Raw genomic sequence first — 9,330 nt, 5'->3', positions numbered from 1 at the left:
TATAGGAAGGATATGTCTCATTTTTTTCTGCCGCGCAATCTAAGACCTGTAAAATATATGTTCCCCCCTTTCATGTTGGTCCTGTAGGGCACGAGGACGAGAGAATGAAGCGATTGCGGTATGTAAGAAAAGGAATAAATAAAAGTTGTCACATAATTTTAAATCTTCCAAGAAGCACTCCCGCTTTTTTTCACGTACAAATGGAGGCTAATGCGAGATTGATGTCCTGCGGTATTAAAAATGTATAACGCGCGGATCGCGCCCGAGGGGGCAAGGCTTTAGAATTACAATTAAGTGTGCAATTTATTCGGCCGCGTTATTTCCGTATAAATTTTGCCATTCGCCGACGTTGGTCAGAACACGAAGGGGGAGGGAAGAGCAAGGTAAAATTAATGCGTCTGCTTGCGAAGTATAGCGACGCGACCGAAACGAGCAAAATTCTAGAGAAAAATTCGTTTTTGGGACAAATTAAATATTTTCGATAATTCTTAAAGTATATGAATCACAAAGCATCTTTTTTGCAATTCGCCTTCAATAATTAAATGTATTGAAATAACATAAATAGCAGTATGTCATGTATAAGTGTCTCCACAAAAAAAAAAAAAGTTAAAACCGTCTTTTATAAAATACAATCGCATAAAGTTTTATCAACAATATTTACTTACAAACTTGGGTCTCGCATTTCATGTCTGCATCCATGAAGATAATGTAGTTACTTACCTGAAATAAACGAGAAAAAGATTATAATTATTTTTTTAGATAAGAGTAAATAAATAAAAGTAAATTGTTTATATAAAATTCTTTTTCTTGCTTCTAGTTATAACATTATTCGAAGAAATGGAAGTTAAATCGATTGCACCCACAGCTCCTGCCACGATAAATAGCGAATTTACATTTGTAATACAATCATTCGTATTCATTTGGTGGTTCTCTATAGCGGTTTCGTGCAGCCATTTCTTTTCTCTTCGACAAAACCGGATGATTCCAGCAGGAATCCAAAAACAAAGGTTTTACGATGACTATCCCGGTGAAAAATACAATATCTATTCGGGAAGATAATGATTCGCGCATGAAACTGAAATACGACGAAATGAATTTTCTTGCACAAGAAACGAACATTCCAAAATAGAAATTTGCATATTTGCTTAACTGCGACATGCCGCCAATTGTAGCGTACCTTGTACATTCTATACAAATTTCATTATTCTAGAACAACGGCGAATGCTCATATTCCTGATAATTGAATCCATTATCGAGGAGTGCTTAACCGAAAGTAGGTCAGCCAAAACTACAGTTATCGACGAAAATTCGGTGCCATTTGTCACGTACGAATACGTCTTACAAGTTCGTACCAGCTGTAATGCTACATGCTCGGTCCACGCGACATTAGCGAGGATTTTAGTGGAGTTTTTTGATCATCCCTTGCAAGATAGTACGCGTTCCCATCATTTTCTGCATATAGTATTGCTTTCGATCTATTTTATTTCGAAGGTGATATTTTCGAAGACCATCGTGTTATCCGTATAATACAATCGATATCGATATATCGTCGTATTGGATGAAAATTGAGGAAAAAATTTCACATTTTCGACGGAGTCAGCTAGTCTGAAATTTACACCGTTTCGCGCCGATCGATCACCTCCGCTCTGCATGTCGCTTCGAAAGTTGAGAGATTATAGCGTAGTGATCTACATCCACGTAAGCGAGGCTTTTTTAAATATCAGATGAAACGTCCGCGAAAAATTCGGATCGGCGACCCGCGATTTGAAATTCAATCGCGTCATTTTTACAGCACCGGTATACAAGGCCGTGTAAAAGCCGGCTAAAGCTCGGCTATATTATTGACTAAGAGATTCCGTAACAATATATACGAAATATAAATCGTCTCTTTACGATAAATATTGTTCAGCAATATTTCCGTAGCCAAGAGTAAAATTTCTGACTTTGATAGTAGTGAGAACTATTTCATCGATATATAAATTTGATAATTTTTCACGCGACTAACACATACGATATATAATCTCCAATGTATTATATTTTTTATAAAAAATAATTTTGCAAAATCGAAAGTGCAGACGGAACGTGCATGATAATACTATCTGCTTGTTGGTCTGTTGCATAAATATGAAGCTTGATTTCGAATACGTTCAAGTGCAATCGCGAAATGTAATTACTGTTGTAGAAGCAGATGACGCCGCGACACCGTATACAATTTCAGCGAAGCGTAAAATGCTGAAATGTTCGTGACGCGTATATAACATTATTTATTCGCCAAGCACTCATATTATCGGTCAAAGTCGGCTTCTGTTTGTGGAAAATTGTACTTAAAATATCTTGCGTACGACATGTTGTCGCATTGTCGTATCGTTGATAAATTCATGTGTTTCTGGTTGCGTGAAAGATTACGCCAGGTTAATAAATTCAACAAACCATATGCTAGTGGAACTACGCCAAGAGTGTAATTGGATACGCGTAATTTACATTAAACGTTTGTAATGCGATCACCGAAGCAGCCAAGATCTGTGTCACCGATACGCCGGAACGTTACACGTTACGCGAAACGAATTCGCACGGGTTTAATCTCGTCACAGATCGCAATACAATTCACGAAAGACAGCTTTGCTATTCATAGAAGATATAAATCAATTTGGTATAATGCAACGTTAAAAACGGAGCTTTTTATAATGGAGATTAAACAAGAAATACGTTTCACGTAATTTCGTTAAGCATAACTGACATTTGAGTCTTGGACCCAGAGAAATGTCATGTCATAACATCGATGGATCGATGGTTCGCTCTGGCTCGTCGCCGAGTATACGAATACTGTCTGAATTGAATAGGGATTTGCCGTAGTGCCGGAATCGTTTTTCGGAGATACAAAAACGGATTGCGTATCGAGTTGCGACGGGCACGAATGCGCAGAATTTTGACACAAGCAAAACGTATCTACGTTCCGGACGAGCTTTTGACGCGCCGTCAACGGGTGACTCAGGTCCAATTTCCGTTTTGGGAGACGCAAGGCGGTCTTATCGTTCTCCGACTGAATACTCCTCGACACGAGCTCGCCCCGTTGTTTGGCGAGCTCTCCTGCCCGAAAGTAGATCACCATTATCGCGGGAGGGAATCGTGTTATTTAAAGTACATCAATTCGTTGATCTCTCGTGCGGTCGTCGCAGGGGCATTGGGCTCCGTGGAAGGACATACACGCGCTGTCAAAGAAGAGACCGTCATCTCGTTTCTGCCGTCGATAGACAGTCGAGGCGTCAGGATTTCGGGTTAATACTGAAAGACCAATCCCCTCGCGTCAGAATTTTTCTCTCCATCTCTCATTATGTCACATGCTTGTTTTATCTTATTTTTAAATATAAACATATACTGTTAACATGTACTGTTAAGAGCTATAATGTATAAAGAAATGAGAGAGATAAGGGAGAAAAAATATCTATGACACGAATGTGCGTAATTCTTGATAAAAAATTTTTTATTGTAAATAATGAAAATAATTAGTTAGTTTTCCGAACGTTTTCCGCAGAATCCCAACAAATGTTTCCCATAGCGTTTCAACAGGCTAGAAGTCGCAAAAGTGTGAAAAGGGGCTTCTAGGGCGGACTCCGTTAATACAAGGGGGAAGATATTTACCATGGCTACCGCGAATGGGGTATTCAACGCACGCAGTTAGGATCTGGGCACTTGGGGTATCCGCTCGACGTTGTACAAATTGAAATTGCAATTCTACAGAATATCTCGACGGTCGCAAACGTCGCCGTCTCGCGACAAGAGAAACGGCGGCTATTCCAGCGTTCCTACCGCGCCATTTTTCAGCGCGCACCCGCTACACCTTCAACGCATTTCCGCGCGAGGAAGAAGAAAAAGGTCGAAAAAACCTCTTACCCCGTCGTCGTCGTCGTCGTCGTTACAAAAGGAACGTCGCGCCACAAAGGTGGAACGCGCGCGCGTTAAGAGCAGACGTTTCTCTCTCGGGGGAATGCGCGCGGATTTGCGCGGAGGCTACGTTCCCGAAACCGTCGACCGGTCGAAATTATACACAATAACGAATCCCACGCGTAATTATCATGTAACTTCGTTGGCCCATTGTGCATCCGGCAACGTGAAAGATTAATTCGCTTAGCCCGCCCGTCCGCCGCATTCCATTGTTTTGGATTAGCCCACCGTTCTCTCTATCCCTCCCCCCTACCCCGCCCCGCGCGCTTTACCACTATATAGCCGACTCCGCCATGAATTTATTCATACGCCACCGCGGTTATAGTTGTGGACCTTATTTCTCACGGGGGACATCCTACTATGGGCGTCGCCAGGATTTTTCGTATAGCATCGGCAAAGATAGTCGAATTTCTTAAATTTTTCAAAGTATAAAATTCTCTTATATTTCGAAAATTTTTCTTCTTTCGTTAATAACATCTCGTTTCAAAATATTTTATTTGACAAAATAGCATCTTATTGCTAACCGAATATTTTTCTTCTTTCTTGAAAGTACAGCGGAGCAAAAGTGTGAAATCTCTTTCTCTTTCTTTTTTTTTTTCCCTTTTTTTTTCCTTTCAAGGTAATTATGTAACCAATTTCTCGCGACGGTGAAAAACGTAAAGATTTCATCTTATGATATTGCGTATGTGTAGGGTGTAGGTGATATTTAAATACTATTACGACTGACTCTATTTTTACCGTATAAGAAGGTATTTCGTAATGCGACAGTGCAGAGAGACCGCAATCGATTATTCAAGAGCTTGAAGAATCGCTGGTCTGGTTTTTATTTAAATTTGTCGTTGTACTCAATATATCGCACAAAATGAAATACGTGATATTAAACGTGGGAAATATTTATACGAATTGAATTATATAATTTCATATAGTATATATGAAATGATAATTTTAATATACTTAAGTTACAGAATAACCATTTTAAAATATATCTACTCGCGATAGCAATAAATATCTAATGACCTAATAAACGATATAGAACTTTTTATAATCCAATTAAACTATTTAACATGTCATATATTTTTATTCCACTCTTTCCAAATATCATCGGAAACGTGTCATATAAAGCGAATCAAAAGACAAATAAATAATTGATTCCATCGCATTAATCGCCGCGCGACGCGAGACACTATTTTTACATAAACTCTAATATTCAGTCAAACGTAAGAATAACGACCATAAAATAAATCCGAAAAGAGATTTACTCAATTCGCGCATGACGATATCATTTTTTATGAGTATGTCTCCGCACGCAGTCGATATGTCGGCAAGAATGTGAGCCGTAGCGTCGTCGCTCTCGAAGGAGTATCGGTATTTGCGAGGTCAACAGAAGACTGTCCCGCCTTTACCACGAAATCTTCTCCCGCGGGATAGCGGACAAAGATTCAAGTCAGTTTACTGTTATGCCAAGCCCCGCGGGAAAGACGAGAGAAGGAAATCCCGTACTTAGATTTTCCTCCCGTCATATACCTAATCTCGATGACGACAGACTCCCATTTCAGTGCCCAGCTCTAGGATATCATGCGCCTCGGGCGTGCGTTTAAACATCCGTTGCAATTTTGCCATAAAATTTGCAGGCTTATAGGAACCAAATAAGAAAAGACGACGTTTGCTCGGCTCAATAAATGACCGACGCATATCTAAATTCGCACAATGATCAAAATAATGTAATTGGCAATATATATCGAGACTGATGGTTTAAAATGTAATTATTATAAGCGATATGTCAGAGTAAAATAATGTGACGGCTCTTTCAATTTTTCATTGCAATATATTTAACGAAGTAGCATAAATATAATTATATTTGCTGAGAAAATTAATTAATAATACATTTTACACATATTGATAGAATTTTAATTTATTTAATATTGTCTTTTAAATATTATCTCTTCAATTGATTTCTTATTAAATCATATTTAGATATTATATTACTACATCTAAAGTCTTCCCACATCAATAACTGAAAGTAATCATTTATTTTTAAAGCTACAATCGATTCCTTTCATCTCGCTTGCGATGATATCTTTCTAACACCTAAAACGGGATAGGCATGAGAGATGAAAAAATCTGACGGCTAATAACGAGTCTCGCAGGATCCTCACGCGAGGGACTACCGTAATACAAAGACTCTAGTGAAATTTACATAATAGTACGTGAACCTCTAAGGCATCATTTGTCATGTCCTTTCATTCGAGCTATTCCATCTTGTTCCATCGTTTACTTGATCTTCACTATTCTACCTCTTTCTCATATATGTATGCACATACAAAATAACTTTGCTTTTCTAAACGTTACATGTTACATAATACGGCATGCATGTTTTTTTTTTTTTTTTTTACAAAAATATAATTCTATCTTACTTGTAGTCTAATCTCAAAAGTTCTTTATACGCTTCTTTTAATATACTAAGTAATAATATATAATCAATCTAGCTGGCAGAATAAGAAAATGTGGAAATATAAAAAAAATAATGATTAAATAAAATAAAATCGATGAAGTCTGATATTAAAGTCATTCATCTTTCGTACGTTTTCATATGCATTTACACACAGTGTGACCTAAATCTGATGAATCCCTCTATTCGTAATTCAATTCACCTGAGGAATAAATGTGAATCACGATGTACGCCCACTCTATCGAGCCACCAGTACATTCGGAGAAACGGGAGGTGGAGAAGGGGGCTTAAATCGAATCGCAAATCGTCCAAATGCAAATAAAAATGGAAATTCGCCCTCGTCGTTCGTCCACCCTCTACTTCATTCTGACTCATTTTCTGCTCTTTTCCGAACTAAAAAAATTCTCGCGTTCTTTCGCTCGTTAGATAGCCCAACGATGAGCTTTTCTGACTGCACATACACATACACATACACATACACACAAGAATATAAATTCCGAAAATATTTCCATTAATCACATGTATTCTTCTAACCATTAGGTGCAATATTTTTCTACGTTATCTACTTAGCAAATAATATTTTCATTGCGCATTATCAATTTGTCTTATTGTAATAGCATATAAATTTATTTTGTTATATAACAAACAAACAAACATCGAAAAAGCTAAATAAGATAAAGCATGTGCGTGATAATAAGAGAAGAAAAAAAAGATTGCGAAGAGAGAAAATCATTAAAACAAAGAGCAAAAGGAACGATTAGTCAATCGAAGGTATCGTCACAGCGTACTCGATAAAATTACTGTCTGCACGTTTTGAAGATCTCTATAAGAGAGAGGGAAGGGGTGGAAGCAGAAAGTCCTTGTTACTTTCTCTTCTCATCTTCTTTCACTGGTATCTATACGAAGACCTCCGACCTCTCTCACGCGCTATCGGCAAGAGGACGTAGAGTGGAAGCTAATAAATTCATAATTCAATATTGACTCGGGGATTGTCTCCGCTCTTGCTTCCGCGTAATTCCTCGTGGGTTTGCCAAGCTTTTAAACAATTAGCTGCGAAAACAATTACTGTGTCGCCGAGAGAGAGAGAGAGAGAGAGAGAGAGAGAGAAATAGCAGAGAAAGCATCCTTTTCTGTGCTTCCCTTTTCGTGAGGATCCATGGCGTTTTCTTAACGCGGTGACTTCGCACGCGAGGTAAGGAGAGGGACAACACCACCACACACTTTTGGCATAAGCTCAAGACAAATATTTATCGCCGGGTATTATGAGAACTTCCTCTTTTGGCTTTCAAGGAAGCGTCCCTTTGAAACGCCTGTCGAAGCTGCAAGTATACCATTTATCATTGAATCAAAAAAGGATTATTGCAATTATATATCAATTTGTATAATTTATGCGATTATATATTAATTGGTTTCTTTCTCTACTTGTTTTTTATTATATATTATACATTTTGCATCGTAATTATTTTTAATAATAAAAGACAATCTAAATAATATATACATTTTCTATAAAAAAAGATAAGTTTCGAAGGAATATAAGATATTAAGATTAAAAATATTTCTCGAACATTGGTTCTTAAAGTGACATTGATTTATATATTACAGTTATTTAATTCCACTATGAAAAATCTTATAAAGTTGAAAGATATCCGGTTTGTGGATGAGCCAGAATTATATATATTTCTATTTTCAATTTAATAAGGCGACGAAATGCCGCATTTGAGACATTCTCACGTCCTACGATTATTTCGTTCTCTAAAATAGAATGCTACGGAATGCGTATCAATTTTCGCGTAAACTCATAACTAAAGGAAATGGAGATTCCAAGCTTGCATCACACTGAAAAAACACATTTGCCCACTTTTGTGTATATTTTACATACATACAATATATATATATACACATTTGTACAATTAATATAACGCAAACACGAATTAAAAATTTCAAATTATTTTTATTACGGTAAATAAAAGCTTTGTGAAAAATAATTCGATGCGCCATTGTAAAAAATTTCAGGAAAATCTAATCTACGCAGGTTTCCAATTCATGCTCGTTAGCGCAGAGTGATTTATTGCCCTGAGACTTACAGCTTTACGAATCGGGCGTGGTGGAAAGTGTTAATAAAATTTGTACAGGACATTTAAAAACATCCGGCTTCCGTTGAGCGTGTGCTAGGATTGGGGGCTTGTGATTAGCGTACGCCGCAACAGTATGCACGATAAATTATTCCTGGAGCTTCCGCGTTTGATTTAAAATTATTGCCTCAATTTGTTCCAGGATTACGGGACCCAACGTATTATTCTTTTACATAACCCTGTCCCGCATACGCGCCTTGCTAAACTAGATGATCGTTTAACAATAATATACTATGTCAATACAACAAATTTATACATTTCATTTTCTCGATCCCGTTTCATTTTTGTTCAACAACTCGATAAAAATGTGCAGTACGCCGCAAATTAAAATCTACATTAATAAAAAGAGAATTCGACTCATTTTTAAATAGATTTTAAGTAATTCCCACGCACAAAACTAATTGCAAAAGGTATAGCGGCGAAGGATTATAAATTTTATAAGCTAAAAACTTCGCTGTCTAGTTTTAGATATGTATCGTAATAAAAAATAATTTATATTTATAATATGTTAATTTCGGAGACGTACTCTTTTATATTTGCAAGACGCTTTTTTAGCTACTAACTTCTCTTTTAAAACTTCGCTGTTCAGTTTTAAATATGTATTATAATAAAATAATTTACATTGTAAGAAAGTATAAAACAAGAGAGAGAAAAAAAGAGAGGAAAAAAAGCGGATTCAATTAAAAAATAATATTAGATTTGTAGTAATATTATGCCTATGATAAAATAAATTCACTTTTTTAAAAATTGTTTAAAAAAATTTGTATGTTAAAATATATGTTTCAGAGAAAATAGCAATGACATCAT

At 36.7% G+C, this 9,330-nt stretch overlaps 1 long non-coding RNA gene across 1 annotated transcript in view; it reads right to left on the bottom strand.

The window, feature by feature from the left end:
- Positions 1-636: 636 nt before the first annotated feature.
- LOC138933156 (uncharacterized) overlaps positions 637-9,330 on the bottom strand; it is a 175,401-nt gene continuing 166,707 nt past the window's right edge. Inside the window, exon 3 of the long non-coding RNA XR_011446932.1 lies at positions 637-720. This is a non-coding gene — a long non-coding RNA (uncharacterized lncRNA). The remainder of the gene's footprint in view (positions 721-9,330) is intronic.

Source organism: Polyergus mexicanus, unplaced genomic scaffold, assembly GCF_030449975.1.
Source record: "Polyergus mexicanus isolate NDT 795.1 unplaced genomic scaffold, iyPolMexi1.0 SCAF_5, whole genome shotgun sequence".
NCBI lineage: Eukaryota > Metazoa > Arthropoda > Insecta > Hymenoptera > Formicidae > Polyergus > Polyergus mexicanus.
Note: the sequence above shows the minus strand (reverse complement) of the source record. Positions and strands in the feature narration are given on the sequence as shown.